This window comes from Eschrichtius robustus, chromosome 6 (assembly GCF_028021215.1).
Source record: "Eschrichtius robustus isolate mEscRob2 chromosome 6, mEscRob2.pri, whole genome shotgun sequence".
Classification (NCBI taxonomy): domain Eukaryota; kingdom Metazoa; phylum Chordata; class Mammalia; order Artiodactyla; family Eschrichtiidae; genus Eschrichtius; species Eschrichtius robustus.
In genome coordinates, this window is record NC_090829.1 from 18,690,856 (window position 1) to 18,708,717 (window position 17,862).

At 40.1% G+C, this 17,862-nt stretch overlaps 1 protein-coding gene across 2 annotated transcripts in view; it reads left to right on the forward strand.

The window, feature by feature from the left end:
• The first annotated feature begins 5,795 nt into the window (after nucleotides 1–5,795).
• The window catches only part of NCK1 (NCK adaptor protein 1), an 83,070-nt gene continuing 71,003 nt past the window's right edge, over nucleotides 5,796–17,862 (forward strand). Inside the window, exon 1 of one of the 2 annotated variants that reach the window (XM_068545966.1) lies at nucleotides 5,796–5,881. The gene's annotated coding sequence lies outside the window, so the exon portion shown is untranslated. Of the gene's footprint in view, nucleotides 5,917–17,862 lie in introns of both variants that reach the window. The other variant, XM_068545967.1, reaches the window with a different exon arrangement.

Genomic DNA, 17,862 nt, shown 5'->3' on the forward strand with positions numbered 1-17,862 from the left:
ATATCTGATTATTATCTTGTTAATGTTCAGTTATTAATAGGTACACTGACATTTTAATGTTCACCTGTAAATGTTGTGTTGTATAACTGACAGAGTGCTATATAATATATAATTAATATATGCAGATGTGGAAAACTTTATTCTAGTCTAATATATTAAAAACATATACTAAATTATGTGGAATATCATGAATCTGGTCTCTTTGCTGTTAGTAATAACAGGCAATTTTTATTATAAGAATGATTATTTATTATAAATAATAAAAGGGTAGAGAATGTTAACTTTTATCACTAAAGAACATAAGACTTGAAGAAATGACTCCTTTCAGATGGAAATTCTGTGGTCCTGAAGTTCAAAAATTAGTAAAATGTTCATGCTCAATGTTCTATAAATGTTTAACAAAAATCCTTCAATATTCAAAAATCTATAAGGTGAAATGCTGAATACCAAGCCCTGTTTTGTCATCTATTTGCATTAGAAAACTAGAGGTGATTGGGCTTGGTAAAGTAGCTTGAGTGAGTTGAGGCAAGAAAGAGGGAACGAAGGAAGGGAGCTGGTTTTTCACTGGCAGTGGTGGTTGTCTTACCTTAGAAGAAGAAATTGGTCTCCCCCTTGCTAAGGCCACATTAGGCAATGCATAGTAAATGGAGGTAGGGAAAAGACTGGATTCCTGCCAGCTCTACTTAGTCTATGCCATTTTGTGCCTTATGGTGGGAGATAGAATGCTGGCGGAGGGTCTACTCATCCTCAGTTATGCAGATCTCTTCCAAACCTGCCCTTGTTTATGTAGTAAGTATATATGTGAGCTGCAGTAAAGGTACTCCTTACCCCTGAAAAAGACACTAACAGTAATCATAGTACAGCAGAAAACTGAAAACTTTGTGTCCTGAGATTCTTTTCAGAAGAGCTTAAATGTCTGTAAAACCACATAGAGTAACAATAATTTGGGTCTAATTTGGGAAATTTTTACTAATTTAGCACAAACAAATGTTGATATGGTACTGCTTATTAAGCTATAGTTATTGAGCTATCTTAACCTCAAATATACCCATCTATAACTTTCCTCTGTGATGCTATGGCTCAGACCCTGCAAACTACATTTTTCCTATACCAGCTAGTGTCTCACTAGGTTCCACCAATAAAGGGCATTAGAGGGAGACTGTAAAACAGAGGGGATAAAGGACTTCCTCCTTCCTGTTTGCTTGCAGTTTCTGTCATTTTTACCCCCGCAATAAGCAAGAGCCCTTTGGTCCAGAAGCAGCAATTGATCTCAGCCTTAAGCTTCTTTTGGCACTCCTCCACCCCCACCCAGCCTCAGCATCTCCCTGTCAGTAGCAGCAGGACCAGCTGCACAGCATCCTCCCAGGGGTATAAGCTACAGGTCAGCAAGTCATTCCTCTGAGCTCCTGAGACCTGATGACCCAACCGTGATTCCTCTTTTTCACTACTCCTAGGGGTGGTAGCTGCTCTCTATAGTTATTATATCTGGGCTGCTTCAGTGTTCCTTTTTTGCTTTTCCAGTCCATCAACACCCAATACTATGTTCTCTGTTGTAATATCTTGTGATTTCTGTTCTCCTAATATGCGTTCAAACATACCCCAAAGGAACCCAGAGTCATTTGTAGGGTGTTTGTGCTTTTGGAAAACGTTAACATTCAGATTTTTCAGGAATTACTGGATCTCAATAGAAATTACCCAAACTGAAGCACAGAAACAAAAACATTTGAAAAAAAAATGAACAGAGCCTGGAATGACCTGTACTAAGGAGTAAGAAGTCTAGTATAAGTGTAAGTGTAGTCACAGAAGAAGAGAGAGAATGGGGCATAAAAAAAGATTTGAAGAAATACTGGCCAAAAGTCTTCCAAATCTGGTAAAAAGATACAACAACCAGCAATCCGCAGATCCAGGGAAATAAGTGAACCCCCAGCATCATAAATACAAAGAAAATCACACCTGGAAACATAGTGTAACTGCTGATAAACAAAGATAAAGAAACAAAATCTTAAAAGCAGCCAGAGGAAAGGATATATGACACACAGGAAAACAATGAGAAGAATTACAGCTGGCTTCTCACCAGAAAGAGTGGAGGCCAGAAAACAACAGAATGACAGTTTAAAGTGCTGTAAGAAAACCCTTTGATGGCTTCTCATTGCCTGTAGGATAAAGTCTAAGGCCCTTAACCTGCATAACCCACTCTTGTTTACACTTTTAGTCATCTTCTGCTCTAGCAATATTCTACTATTGTGTAATACCTTTTTTTTTTTTTTTTTAACGCAGGCCCCTCTATGTGGAAAGCCCCTCCCTTCTTTGCCTTACTTGCCTGACTAGCTTGACCACACACCTCCCCTCCCCCTGTGGCCTAATGTCCCCCTGTACATATCTATTGCTGTATTTACTATACAAGTAAGTATCTGTTTAAATCTAATTCTCTGACATTGAATGGAGCTCCTTTAAGTTGAAGACTGATTTTTAGATCTCTGGTATCTATTGTACTGCTTACCACAGAGTGGACTCAATCAATTTTTGTTGAATTAATTCCCATAAAAGAGTAACAATACTCAGTATAGAAATTGAATTTAGTTACCAGGGTCCACTAATTTCTATACTTCACAGTCAAGCCTGTGATTAATTTCTTCTTACTGATTAGTAGATAGGTTTTTTTTTTTTTTTTTTTTGTCCTAAATAGTCCTTACAGTGATGCTAAACCAGATCATTCTTTTTTTAAATTTTATTTTTGGCTGCGTTGGGTCTTCGTTGTTGCGCGCAGGCTTTCTCTAGTTGCCGCGAGTGGGGGCTACTCTTCCTTGCGGTGTGTGGGCTTCTCACTGCAGTGGCTTCTCCTGTTGCAGAGCACAGGCTCCAGGCATGTGGGCTTCAGTAGTTGTGGCACACGGGCTCAGTAGCTGTGGCTCGCAGGCTCTAGAGCACAGGCTCAGTAGTTGTGGTGCGTGGGCTTAGTTGCTCCGCGGCATGTGGGATCTTCCTGGACCAGGGCTCGAACCTGTGTCCCATGCATTGGCACGCAGATTCTTAACCACTGCGCCACCAGGGAAGTCCTAAGCATTCCTAACTATAAGCCCTCCATAGTTTCCTGGGAAAGGTCTTAAGACATGGAGGCTCATTTTTCCTTTCCTTGTCTTCCCAAATTCTTTCCTTTGGGATGAATGAAGTGAACTGTGTACATGTTTTTATCCTAGACAGATTAGCTACCCATATCTGAGGCCCCATTTCTAGTCCATAGGTCATAAGTTTTGACCTAAATGTTGTTGCCTGATCCTGGCTAGTCCCTAGTCCACTCATAACTAATTAGCAGGGTTGATTCCCGTTTTTGGTTTGAGTTCTGCTAAAAGAGAGGAAGAAGAAGCCAAGCGCATGTTTATATTTGGAAGTTGGGGAGACAGACTGTGTGAAAGGAGGTCTCTGGGACAACTCCCACCGCTTACGAACATGGACTCCATTCCTTCTAAGTACACCATACTGCAATATATGACTTTCTGTCTATCTACCCTTCCACCCAATGCTTTCCTCTCTCATTGCTGTTTCCTCATTTTTCTTCTTCAATTCCTTCTCTTATATCTTTTTAGTTTCTCTTTCTTTCTTTCTTTTTTTTTTTAAGAGTTCCTGGTAAGAATGGGTGATGAGGGAACTTTTAAAGGAAGATTAAAAGAAAAACACATATTTACAGAGAACTAAAATCCTTTTATGAAAAAGCTCTCTCCCTTACTTCTTCTATTGCTTAAATAGATGGCACACAGTAGTCAACAGATCTGGATCAAAATCTCACAAAGGGTCTGTTCAGATCATTGGCCCATTCAAAATACATATTCCCATACAAAATGAAATCTAAACTTATGACTTCAGCATATTTTTTCTGGGTTTAATTTCCTCACTCAAGGCAATGATATAAGCTACCTGATGGCAAGGACTATTTTACCTGTTATATTTGTATTCACACTCCCTAATCCCATCACATGTAACTAGAATTGAATTGAGCCAGGTGCAGCTAACAGTTTGCCATGTGATTTTGGAGAAATAGTTTCAACCTCTGGACAATGGTTTATATAGCTTCAAAAATGAATGTAATAATATCTCAATCCATAAACTTTATAAAATGTATCAACAAATAAAACTATTGTATTAGACAGCTTGGGCTGCTATAACAAAATGCCACAGACTGTGGCTTAAACAACAATTTAATTTCTCACAGTTTTGGAGACTAGAAGTCCGACATCTGGGTGCCAGTATGGTTAGTTTCTCGTGAGAGCTCTCTTCCTTGTTTGCACGTGGCTGTCTTCTCACTGTGTCTTCTAGTTGTGAAGACAGAAAGCAACCTCTCTGCTGTCTCTTCTTACTGTCTCTTCTTATAAAGACACTAATCCTCCAGGATTAGGGCCCCACTCTTATCACCTCAGTTAACCTTAATTACCTTTCAAAGGCCCTATCTCCAAATACAGTCACATTGGGGGGTTAGGGCTTCAACGTATGAATTTTGAGAGGGAACACAATTCAGTCCACATCAGCCATGATAAAATATACACAGGTATTTAGACCCTCAGAATAAATCCAAAATTCACTTAACATTATTGACTTTAGATGCTAATTATGGGATATAGACAGAGTAGCTGCCCAGAATTTCGTGGTCCATTTGCCCCAGTCAAGTTGAGGCCAGGAAGGGACCATGGGTGATTTGTGCTTTACCTTGTGATCCTATATATGGCAAGAGAACCACATTCCTCTATCAGGACCCAAACGAATAATTTTTAAGTTAAATACAGAAAAGCATAAACTCTTGGAATTTACAGTCAGGACCAGGATTTAAAATGGGAATGGAAGATGTATTAATGCTTTAAACAATATTTACTGACGAGCTACCATGTGCTAGGCACTGGGGAAGAACTGAATACTGACATGGTTTCTGACTTAATTGAGTTTACAATCAGGTAGGGGTATGGACAGGCTCTTTCAACAGCAGGATGGGGAAAATACCTGTGCACCCCAGCAGGCTTCCCTGAGAGGGCATCGCCTAAGCAGAGCACCAGAGATGTCTGGGGAGGAACCAGGCAGGTGATGGGGAGCTGCAGCGCGGGTCTGAGGAGAACCAACTTTCTGACGGCTGGTGGCTGGGGCTGGGCCGCTAAGAATGGGCAGACCCGGCACCCAAGGTCACTGTCCCCCCTCACAGCAAGGCTACCGCAGCCAAGACGGGAAGCTACCCACGCACCAGGGTACTTTGAAGGCCCTCAGACTCAGCTTATTTCGGTTTGCGGCTCAAATTAAGCATATGTCTTACATTTTTCTCTCAGGTCCCCATTTCCAGGCCTTTTTGTTTGTTTTTTTCTTTTTCGCTCCCCGCCCCTAAGAACATTCCGCTGGCAAGACCTTCTGGTGCAGAAACCAGAAGGAAGCTCCCAGAGCAGTCGGGGCTGAACTCGAGAAGCAGTCATTTCTGCTGTAGAGTCTCCTGTGGCGCTGAGGAGGAAGGCCCAAAGTAATAAGCCAGAACAGCCGGGGAGACAAAAGCAACAAGACTCAGGGTCAAGCAGGGAGCTTCTTGCGTTCTCACTCCCTCTCCGCGAAGCCGCCTCAGCTCGCTCCACACCCAGCACAGCGCTTGATTGACAGGGGGGCCCGCCCAATCCCAGCGCGGCGCAGACAGCTTTCGCGTCAGTGGAAGGGGAGACAGCCTATCAGATTGGGCAGGGAGGGGGTTTCCTGCCCGCGCGGATACGCCCACGGCCTCGCGACCAGTCGGTGCTGCAGCCCCGCCCTCCCGCCACGCGCGCCCCGCCCCTCTCTTCAGAGCTACGCGGCGGCTGAGCGGAGGCCTCGTGCCGTAACGGCCATCGCGGCGGCCGCGGCGGCGTCCCGGTGCCCTCCTCAGGTGAGCTGGGGCCACCCGGGCTCGGCAGAAGGGAGGTGAGACGGTCGTGCCGGCAGGCAGACGCACAGAACAGTCTTTCCTTGCCCCGGCAATCCACACAGCCTGTTACTTGCCGCGGTGCTTCCTCTTCCCCGGCGAAGTTAGCCCCCGGGGCGCCGTCTGCCGGCCCGGAGCTGAGCCGGAGGGGGCGGGGAGGCCGCTCGGCCGGGCCTGGGCGTTTGCCTCGGAGCTCCGCGCGACCCTCCGGCCACTGCCCCGGGCGGCGCGGCCCCGCGGCCTCCCGGGCCATCCCCGGAACGTCGGGTCGGGGTGAGCGCCGCGGCCGGCCGCCCCCGCGAGGCTGGGAGGTCGAGTGTGAGGCGCGCGCCCTTCCCCGTTTCTTTTCCTCCCCAAAAGTCTTGTCGGCTGTTGTGGCGCAATCTGAGGCCGCGAAGGTAGGGACGTGGTAGTGGAGGGAAGGGGGGCGCTCACCTCCAGGCCGAGAGGAGGGGGAGGGAGCCGTTCCCCGTGCGGAGGGTGGACGTCCTCGGGATGCGCCTCTCGCCCCTCCTCCCACCCCCAGCCGTTTTCCTCCTCCTCGGGAAAGCTGGGTTATTTTAATCTTATGGACCTGCTGTAGATTAGTACGCGAGTTGCTTGGGCTGTGAGCTTTTGACTTGAGTTGTAATATATCCGGTAAAAAAAAGAAAATGTACCTCGATAGTTGTTTTGTAACCTTTCTTATGTGTGTCCATGAAAGTTAAATTTGCCGTAAGAAGCTCGGGAAGCTGGACTTTGTTCGGGGCTGAGAACTCTGACATTATAGACGCCCAATTAGTGTCGAACGAATGAACTAGTCACCTAAAAATAATTCTACCCGTTAGATTTGGTGAGAAACCATGGGAGTTATGAAAGAATAAGGTTAAGGAGAAATTTCTAACCCCATCTTGGGTGGTGAGCAAAGAAGCTCACTCAGTGTCCGGTCAGAACGGGTAAGTGTTGCAAGAGGTATTCATTGTTAAAAATCTTACTTTGGTAGATTTATGAAAGACCAACTATACAATTTATTAAGCACTTGGAAAGCACTGTGCCTAAAGTCTCAACCTTCAGCGAGTTCACAGAGTCAATGGGGAAATATAATCCAAGAAGGTTTTGTTTGGTAATTGTCAATAAGGTTCGGCTCTTAAACAGGCATCCCATTCAAAGTTTGATAGAAACTCAAGAACTATGCATTGGTTGATTAATATTAGTTTTATTTCATCTTGATCACAAACTTTGGGATTTTCTTCTTTGGAAAATTGTGATCTGTGAACAGTTTGCAGAATGTTCAAGATTTCTCAGCTGTGTTTGTTCATGTATTAAATTTTAAATTGTTTGCTCTATTTTTCTAAGCATTATCTTTAGTCCAGATTTTACCAGTGCTTTCAAGTCCATGTAAATAAAGCTTCGAACATTTTGTTAGATGTTGAATGATGCTTTATGCCACTGGGTTCATTTTTCTTTTGAACCTTTGAGAACTTTCCTGCCAAAACTCAAGGTAGATTTGATGTGATTATTGTTATAAATCACTTGTCAGGAAGAATTAATAAATACAGTTGCAGTCCATTTTTTTCTCTTATAGTTTAATTAATAATTTTTACAATTTACTCACCTTTATAATATGGAAAAGTACCAAATGTTGTCTACCTACACCAGAAGACTGAATGATTATTTAGTTATTTAGTCAATAAGTAGAATTGGAGGAAACTCTTGAAATTACTAAGCATTTAACAAAATCTCCGTGAATACTTTGCTGTGCTGTTTTAGGAAGACAGCTGACAGGGCCACAAATGACATTTAAAGATTATTTAATAAGGCAACAATTCTGTTTGGATGCTCACTTTATTTGAAAGATAGAATTTATAGTCTTCCCTTCAAAACTGATTCCATATGCTGACTTTGTTTTGGTGATTTTGTCATGCCTTAAATTACCCAGACATAAACCTTGGTTTTATCTTTGACTTCCTCTATCCACATAACTTAACATTGGCCAATTTTTGTCAACCATTTTCTGACATTTCTTTCAGATATCTGTTCCTTCTCACTAGCTTTTAACTGGGTTTTCTGCCTGTCTTTTCTCCCTGCTCAGTATGTCCTGCCTTCTGCCTGTTCTTAAAATAATGCTTCCAACGCCCTCACTGTTAAACCAGCAATAGTTCCCTGTTATTTACAGAGTATAGTTCAGAATTCCCAGCCTTCTAACAATCTGCTCAAAACCTGTGTTTTCTAATGATGGCACTAATACTCTATAGGAGCTGTCCACCCTAACCAACCCAATCTCTTGTTCTCATTTAGACTTTGTATTTTTCTACCTTGGTATCTGTTGAGACTTTGCCTGTGTATAGCCTGCGTTCTTTAAAAGAAATTTTCCTCCTTAAATTAAGTGGCAAATGAAGGCAAATTTTGTTGAAGTTTCATTTTTGGTCCTTTAGTGCAGCCTTCCAGATCTTTCTGTTCCTTGTGTTGTTGCTTTCCTTTGAACGCACTGCCCTTACTGTTTTATCATTCTTTTGGTTTTTAATCTTAGGTGGACTTGTATCATAATACTATGGAACAATATTGTGGGAACGTTGGAATTCAACCTTCTGTTTTATAGATAGGGAAAATGTAATCCATACAGACTAACTGCACTAAAATTCAGCTAGTGATGGTGGCAGAGCTGAGACTCAAACCTTGATTTCCTGCTTGACTTCCTAACTCAAGTTGTGTATATTAAAAAAAAAAAAAGATTGTGTATTCTGTGTGCAACTATACTTCTTTTCATCTCTTGCAATGTCATTTTGTATTGTTTGCTTCACATTACTTTGCATTTTGTGTATTAATGCCTTCTCATATAGATTCAAAACTTCTGTATGAGGGCAGGGGAACCTTCATGACTTGCATTGTTTGAATCATTGAAACAGTGATTTAAAGTCTACATAGAGACTTCTAGCTTGTTGGATGTATTAACAGCTTTAACAAAAATAATATTGTCATGTCCACTGTTGAGTCCTATGACTCACTAAAAATGAATCTCTTAGAAGTTTCACTGTTGGATTTTAGTTTGTTTGACTCTCTTGATAAAAGAGACTGACTCTTTGGGAGCCTTGAAAGTAGATGTGAACAATGACTTATTAGGTGACTAAGTTTATTGACCTAACTAAATGTTCTTTTTCTCTTTTTTTTTTAAAATTTATTTATTATTTATTTATTTATTTATGGCTGTGTTGGGTCTTCGTTTCTGTGCGAGGGCTTTCTCCAGTTGCGGCAAGCGGGGGCCACTCTTCATCGCGGTGCGCGGGCCTCTCACTATCGCGGCCTCTCTTGTTGCGGAGCACAGGCTCCAGACACGCAGGCTCAGTAGTTGTGGCTCACAGGCCCAGTTGCTCCGCGGCATGTGGGATCTTCCCAGACCAGGGCTCGAACCCGTGTCTCCTGCATTGGCAGGCAGACTCTCAACCACTGCGCCACCAGGGAAGCCCTCTTTTCCTCTTTTTGATAGAACAGTAACACTTTTACATTTTGCTATTTTGTCATTTTGTTCATCTGTCAAGAACCAGGTTATTGAGCAATCTGCTTATTGAGCAAAACATTCTGTAAACCATTTGTTCCATTTGGGGAGTTAGAGAGCTTTTATATATTTGTTCTTCACGTTTTTTTCCCTCTTAACTTTAAAGTTTCTGTTAATACCAGCAGCATAGGGTTTCCTTGGTATTTTTGTTACATTGATGTAGCAAGAGTTGAATGGTATAAGACAGCACAGAAAACTACCAGGTGAAATATCTCTGGAGGGTATGCTTTACTTTTTTGGCCTGCAACAAATTAGAAGCTATTTTTCTTTTATTGTTTGGTTGTTTATAATGGCTTATTCTTATTTGTTTAAATAAATTATCTGCTAAAATAAACTGTGGAAACACTGATTCTCTTGTTCTTTTTTCCTGAAATTGTACCTAAGGAGTGCTGAATTGGATAAGTATGGTATGAATAATTTCTGCTTTTGTTCAAACAGACCAGTTGAATAAAGCAGTGAGAGTATGGCTTGGAGAGATCTTTTAAAAAATGGGTGCATTGAAAAAGATTTTTTTTTTTTTTTTTAAATGAATCAGCCTTCCCAAACTTTCAGTACATGCATGCTTCAAAATCAAGTTGCATTTAGATCAATTCAAATAATAAATATAACAAAGAATTTAATGTTCCTTGTATTTTTTGAGTATTCCAGCTATATTGTAAAAACATTTTATTAATTAAGGCACTGGAAAGGTTTTTGGAAATGCTTGATCACTTCCAGATACTATATGTTTTTAAGCAACATTTTTATTTTTAGAAACATTTAGAATACTTCCTGTACAACCTCCCCCACCCCCACCCCCCCAACCCCGAAGTTTTGCTGCCCTAGGAAGTCAGATTTTGGGTTGGCCAAAAAGTTTGTTTGGAAAAACCCGAATGAACTTTGTGGCCAACCCAAATACTTTAGTTTTTCTATGTTTTTTTACATTTCTTTCACATGTTCTTAGAAAGCCCTATAAAGCCTTCCATGATTTGGCTTTTGCCAGCTTCTAGCTGCATTTCTTGCCATTATCTTTTTCCTTTAGGCTGCTCTTTGGGCCTTGAATAGCCAAGCTCTTTTTTGCCTTGGAGCCTGTGAACATGCTCTTCCCTCTGGCAGATGGCTTCTTTGGGTTAATAAGTATTAAATTTGGTTGCTAGTAACAGAAAGACACCGAATAATAATTTCTGTCCCACACCAGAGAAATCCAGAATTTACATGACACTCATTTATTGTTATTTCCAGTTTTTTTCCTATTATAAATAACTTTGAAATAAAGATCTTTGTGTATAAGACCTTAGAAAATTTTCCTTTTGATTAATTCCTGTTGTGGGATCCAATTGAAAGTTCCATTAATTTCTTTAAAAACTTGTTTAGAGAAAGTATCATTATGTTTTTTAAAATTGCAAAGTGCCCAAATTTCAGTGTATCCCTAATGAATTTTCCCAATTTTAGGCATAGGCCCATTACCCAGATCAAGGTATAGAACGTTCCTAGTGCTCCAGAAGGCTCTCTCATGGGTCCTCCCAATCTGTATCTCCTCCCTGCCCCCCCACCCCCCGCAAAGTAATCACCATTTTGACCTATATCACCATAGTTTATTTTGGCTGTTCTTGAACTTAATATAAGTGGAAGCATGCAGTATATACTTTTGTGAATGGCTGCTTTTACTTAACATTGTGTTTGTGAGACTCACCCATGATGTTGGGTACAGCAGTAGTTGGTCTTTTTCACTGATGGCAGTATTTTGTTGGATGAATATATACATTTAAAAAAAAATTCAAAAAAAAAATTCACCATTAATAGATGTTTGACATACTTCGTTTTTTTTTAGCTGTTGTGAATAAAGCAGCTATGAACATTTACTTACAAGTCTTTTAGTGGACATACACCCTCATTTCTTTTGAGTATATGTGGGAGTAGAATTGCTCTGTTTTTGTCTACCAGTTTTTTTTTTTAATTTTTAATTTTTTCAGTTTTTTGGCTGCATTGGGTCTTCATTGCTGTGTGCAGGCTTTCTCTAGTTGCAGCAAGCGGGGGCTACTCTTCATTGCCGTGCGCGGGCTTCTCATTGTGGTGGCTTCTCGTTGCAGAGCACTGGCTCTAGGTACGTGGGCTTCAGTAGTTGCAGCATGTGGACTCAGTAGTTGTGGCACACGGGCTCTAGAGCGCAGGCTCAGTAGTTGTGGTGCACGGGCTTAGTTGCTCTGCGGCATGTGGGATCTTCCCGGACCAGGGCTCGAACCCATGTCCCCTGCGTTGGCAGGCGGATTCTTAACCACTGCACTACCAGGGAAGTCCCTTTCTACCAGTTTTTGAACCTGATTGAACTAGTTCTCTGGCTCGTCCATAGTAGTTTCCTGGGATTTCTCTCTTTACCATAAAACTAGTGATTCCCTTTGCCTTAAATCTCTTATTTCCTGTGAATCATGTAATTCCTTTTTTTTTTAATTTATTGTTTTGACTCCTTCTTTTGATGGGGTATATCCCACAGTAGATTCCTGTGAAAAGTTGAGATCTGTGTTAATAAAACCCCCTTTATTTATTTATTTATTTATATTTGGTCTTCCCACTGATTTGGTTGGTTGAGTAAGGAGTTGTAGGTTGGAAATAATTTCCCTTCTGAATTCTGAAAGCATCTCTCCATTGTTTTCTAGCTTGTGACCCATTTAAGAATTCTGAAGACATTCTGATTCCTGATCCTGTTTTTTGCCTTTCTGGAATTTTGTAAATTTCATGAGGGTGTGACTTGGCATACATCTATTTTTGTGTGTTTCCTTAGATATTATTCATTGTGCCCTCCAAATCTGCCAAATTATGTTCATCAGTTCTGGGAAATTTTCTTGAATTTTTTCATTGATGGTTGGATTAATCTGCTAAGGCTGCCATAACAAAATACCGTAGACTGTGTGGTTTAAAGAACAGATACTAATTTTCTCACCGTTTTGGAGGCTAGAAGTCCAAGATCAAGGTACCGTCAGGGTTGGTTTGTGATGAGTTCTCTTCTTGGCTTGTAGACAGCTGCCTTCTCAGTGTGTCCTTACAAGGCCTTCCATGGAGAGAACTGTATCTTTCCTCTTATTTTGAGGATACCAATCCTGTTGGATTAGGGCCCCACCCTTATGACCTCATTTAACCATAACTACCTCCTGAAGGCCGTATCTCCAAATACCGTCACACTGGGGGCTAGGGCTTCAACATATAAATTTTGAGGGGACACAGTTCAGTCCATTACAGTGGTTTACTCTTCTCCCTTTTGTATCTCTCTCTGGGAAACTTCTGTTCTTTGTTTGGATTTCTTAGACTAGTCCTCTGATACTCCCTTTTTCTCTTTTCACCTCCTAGTCTTTTGGCTCTATTTTATATGGGAGGCTTTCTTAACTTTATTTCCTAAACCGTCTGTTGAATTTTTCATTTTTTGCTGTGAAGATTTTGATTTCCCAAGAGTTCTTTTTGTTCTCTTAAAGATTCTCTTTTATAGAGAGCATCTTGTGCTTCTGTCACGGACGCATTGTCTTCTCTAATTTCTGAGGCTATAAATAGCTTTTTTTAAAACTTTTTTTTTTTTGCAGCCTCTGTTCCTTCTAAATTGGTCTCCAGCTTTTATGTTGGAGGCTTATTACTTCAGGTGTCAGTAATCAATCCTTGGATGTTATCTAGTGAGTGAAAGTCTGAATTGATGGGGACTTGAAGACTTTGAATTTCATTGCATGGTGGCCCAAGTGAGCCATTTTTTGAGAAAACCCTAATTGATGTGCAGGAGGTGTTTTCCTTTTGGGTCAGGTTCATGAAGGAAAACTCAAATCTGCTTGAGGTCTGAAAGTCTGGCCACCAATTTTTTTGGTTTGAGGGATTGGATTTCTCATTCCCCTACTTTTGGTAGGGTATGCAGATCTTTAATTATATCTGGTGAGCCCTAGTTCAGAGTGGAGTAACCAACCAATCAGAATGATTTTACATTTTTAAAGGGTTGTAAAAAAAAGAAGAATATGTGGCAGAGACTGTGTGGCCCGTAAAGACTAAACCATTTACTATCTGGCCCTTTACAGAAAAGGTTTGCCTACCTTGTTCTGGTTGTAATGGCTCTGATTTCCTTTAATAAAGCTTCTAGACTACTACTACTTTTACTCCCACTGAAGCTTCAGTTTACAATCTTGGAACTTCCTGAAACTATTTGTTTTAATTTAGTCTAGTGCATATCATGGAAGTTATGACTAAGAATTGGTAGGATATACTCTGTTATCAGAGATATGAGATTTTTTAATGTAAAATCTCAAGAAGTAAGAAAAGCAAAATACTGAAGAAATAAATCACAACGCATAATGAGTGTACGTGTGCATTGTTCTTTTTCTTGTCATCTAAGTGCAGAACATAAGTGCGTATACTTTGAAGAATGGGGAAAGGGGCATTGAGAACAGGCCCAAGTCATGTTTTAAATTAGCAATTTTCATCAGCTCTCTCTGTAGTTGGTAAATCATAACTGGCAGAATAAATTGGCTCCAGACAAGAAGCTGTTCCAGGCAGTAATATACATATACATATATATGTGTAAGTGTGCGTATATATGTGTGTGTGTGTGTGGTTGTATTTGTCCACCTGATATCAGTCAGAAACGAGAGAGAGAATTAATGTAAGCCACGTGGCAGGGTTGGAGAAACAGGAATTGCATTGTTATAGGAAATAAAGTAAAATGCCTTTTCCTTTAAGTGCTAGCTGCTGAAAAACTGTTATGTTTAGTCTTAATTGTGTGAGCAGTCTCATCACAGGTTTCTTGTATAATACTTTCTTTCCTTTAAATGGTGTCTTGTCTTTAGTATTTATCTCCGGTTTTTTTTTTTTTTTTTTTGGCTGCATGTGGCATGCGGGATCTTAGTTCCCCGACCAGGGATCTAACCTGTGCCCCCTGCTTTGGGAGTGCAGACTCTTAACCACTGGACCACCAGGGAAGTCCCTATCTCTGTTATTATTATTATTTTTTTACAAATTTATTTAATTAATTAATTTATTTTTGGCTGCGTTGGGTCTTCGTTGCTGCGCGCGGGCTTTCTCTAGTTGCGGCGAGTGGGGGCTTCTCTTGTTGCGGAGCATGGCCTCTCGGTGCACGGGCTTCAGTAGTTGTGGCTTGCGGGCTCTAGAGCACAGGCTCAGAAGTTGTCTCCCACAGGCTTAGTTGTCTGTGGCATGTGGGATCTTCCTGGACCAGGGCTCGAACCCATGTCCCCTGCATTGGCAGGCGGATTCTTAACTATTACACCACCAGGGAGGTCCTCTCTGTTATTTTTTAACATGTATATTCCAGACTTGTTTCTATGAGTATACAAACTCGTGCTCACTTAAAATAGGATCACATGCTACATTTTGTTTTCTAACTTGGCTTTTATAAACATCCTTTCGAGTCAGTATATATAAGTTTAAAGATTCTAGAGTCAGACAACTTGAATTCCAGTATAGGCTTCATCACTTTGTTTGGGCTTAGGCGTCTGGAAGCCTCATTCTTCTCATCTGTAATATGGGGATAATACTTAATCAAAGGATTATTATAAGGTTTATATGAGAATTCTTGAATCCACTTAACTGCTAAGCAGTGTTTGGTAATTTAGCAGTGTTTAGCAATTTTAGATGTAAAATAACAGGGTTCAAAAGTATAGATGTTGTAAATGTTGGTAACTGTTGCCAAACTACTATTCAGAAAAAACATACGAATTTATATCTTCACTAACAAATAGTGTTCCTTTACTTTGCATAATTATTCTAATTTTTGACAACCTGGTAGGTAAAAAACTGGAAGAACTAAAAGGAGAATTAGACAAATTCATAAGTATAATTTGGGATATTTTAGTATAACTCTGAGTAATTAGTAGAACAACAAGAAAAAAGTCAAAAGATTTGAACAACATAATTAACAAATGAGTCTAATTACATGCATAGAACATTTCACCCAGCACCTGAAGAATACAGATTTTTTTCTAGTGCCTATGGAAATTTCCCTGCAAATTGACATATGCTGGACCATAAAAAACATGGAAATAATCAGTTCTAGAATATGTGCTCTGACATGTTGGAATTAAGCCAGAAATCAATTACAAAAAATAATTAGAAAATGACATGTCAACTGTTTGGAAATTAAACAGTATACTCCTAAGTAACCCAGGGATTAAAGAAGAAATAACATTAAACTCTTCTGAACTGAATGATGAAAATATGACATAACTTAAGGGATACAGGTAATCCATGCTTAAGGGAACGTTTATAGCCTTATAATGCATATGTTGGAATAAAGGCTAAAAATAATTGAAAAGATTACTGTGTAAAGATGGATGAGTGAAAGATGCATTTACTTTTACTCCCCTCCAAAGCCTACCAAGGCGATTGATCATATAGGATATTTTTTAAAGGTTGGAACTGCATAGGTAAAGAGAATGGAAGAAGCAATGAAATTTGGAAACTGGAAAGCAACAGCCTGATAGAAACATTTTAGTAGATTTAAAAATATTCAATCCTAAACTGGCAGTAGGAAAAATGGAAAAGAATCTTCACGCTCAGGAATTGGCAGCATCAGGTATTCTTGTGGAAGAGGGGCTGAGAGTGGTGCTAAAAATAGAAGGATTCCTTGAAAGTCTGTTTAAGAAGCCAGCTCAGTTAATCATAATAGCCAAAAAGTAGAAACGGGCCAAATGTCCATCAACTGATAATGGGTAAATAAAATGCATATTGTGATAAACAGCAATGAAGTACTCATACATGTTATAACATGAATGAACCTTGACAATATGCTTATGTGAAAGAAGCCAGTCGCAAAAGACCACATACTGTATGATTTTATTTGTATGAAATGTCCAGAAAATACAAATCTATAGAGTAGGGAGTAAATTAGTGGTTGCCTAGGGCTGGGAATAGGGGAGATTAGAGGGAAATGGGAAATGACTGCTCAAGGGTACAGGTTTCTTTTTTGGTGTGATGAAAATGTTCTAAAATTGATTGTGATGATGGTTGCACGACTGAATATACTAAAAATCATTGAATCGTATGCTTTAAATTGATCACTTGTGTAGAATTTGAGTTATATCTCAGTAAGCTATTACAAAAAAACAACAACAAAAAGGCAGCATGAGCCTAGATCTCTTTGTCAGTATGTATAGCTAAGTGACTGCCCTCTTTACTGTGGCAGCAGAAGACTGAAGATTTATCCTCTGCAGTGGATAAAATGCAGTGTCTCTGAGAGAGGGGTAGATACTAATGTAATTGAAGACCAGGTATCCTACAGTAAACACCTGGATTAAGTGAATGTGCTCAATGTTAGAACCCTTATTGAGGTCCCTTCTCCTCTTGGGGTCCCAGAATCCTGACAATCAAGTAGGAACTTAGAGGATGATTCTCTTAGTAGAACCAAGGAGAAAAACTCTGAAGTTATTCACAATCAGTTTTTAGGGCCCTAGTTTTAAATATGAACGAGACAATCAAGGATCACCAGGTTCATGAGGAAAGCTTTTAATATAAGAGACCAAAACAAATAGAAAAAAAGAATTTGGAGCAATAAGAACTAAAAAAAGAGCTCTTGAAAATTAGAGGGTAATAGTAAGAAGAAAATACTCTAAAAGAATGGAAGTTAAAGTAGAGGAGACCTTGCATAAAGTAGAGGAAAAGATGGAAAACAGGTAAAAAAATATATGTAATTCAAAGGTCAGTCCAGGAGATCAACTTCCAAGCAACAGAAGTGCTGGTAAGAGAGAAAAGAGTGGAAAAGAAATAACAGTGAAATATTCAAGAAAAATACCCAAAGTTGAGGAATATCATTTTGCATATTGAGAAGCCTTCTGGGTTCTCAAGGAAAATGGATGAAAACAGATAAATGTACTTTGAATTAGGGTCTAGTCACGAAAATGGAAACCATACTACTTATAACAGAATTGTGTAATATAAAGAATTGTTTAGCCAGATGTTATGGGTTGAGTTGTGTCCCCGCAAAAAGATATGTTGAAGCCCTAACCTGCGGTACCTCAGAATGTGACCTTGTTTGGAAATAGAGTCTTTTCAGAGGTAATCAAGTTAAAGTAAGGTCATTAGAGTGTCCCTTAAGCCAATATGACTGGTGTTCTTTAAAAACAGTGGGGAAATTTAGACATAAGTTTGGACACAGGCATGCACAGAGGGAAGATGGCCATCTACAAGCCACGAATGCCTGAGACTACCAGAAGCTAGGAGAGAGGCCTGGAGCAGATCCTAACTAATACCTTCAGACAGCATGGCCAATACTTTGATTTCAGACTTGTGGCCTCTAGAACTGTGAGATGGATTTCTGTTCTAAGCCAACCCAGTTTGTGTTACTTTGTTATAGCAGCCCTCAGAAACTATAATAGACTAGGTAATTGGAGAACTGAAAAGGCAATAAGGGAACTTTCAGGTATCACAAAGATAATTAACTGTAGGAAGTAATTAC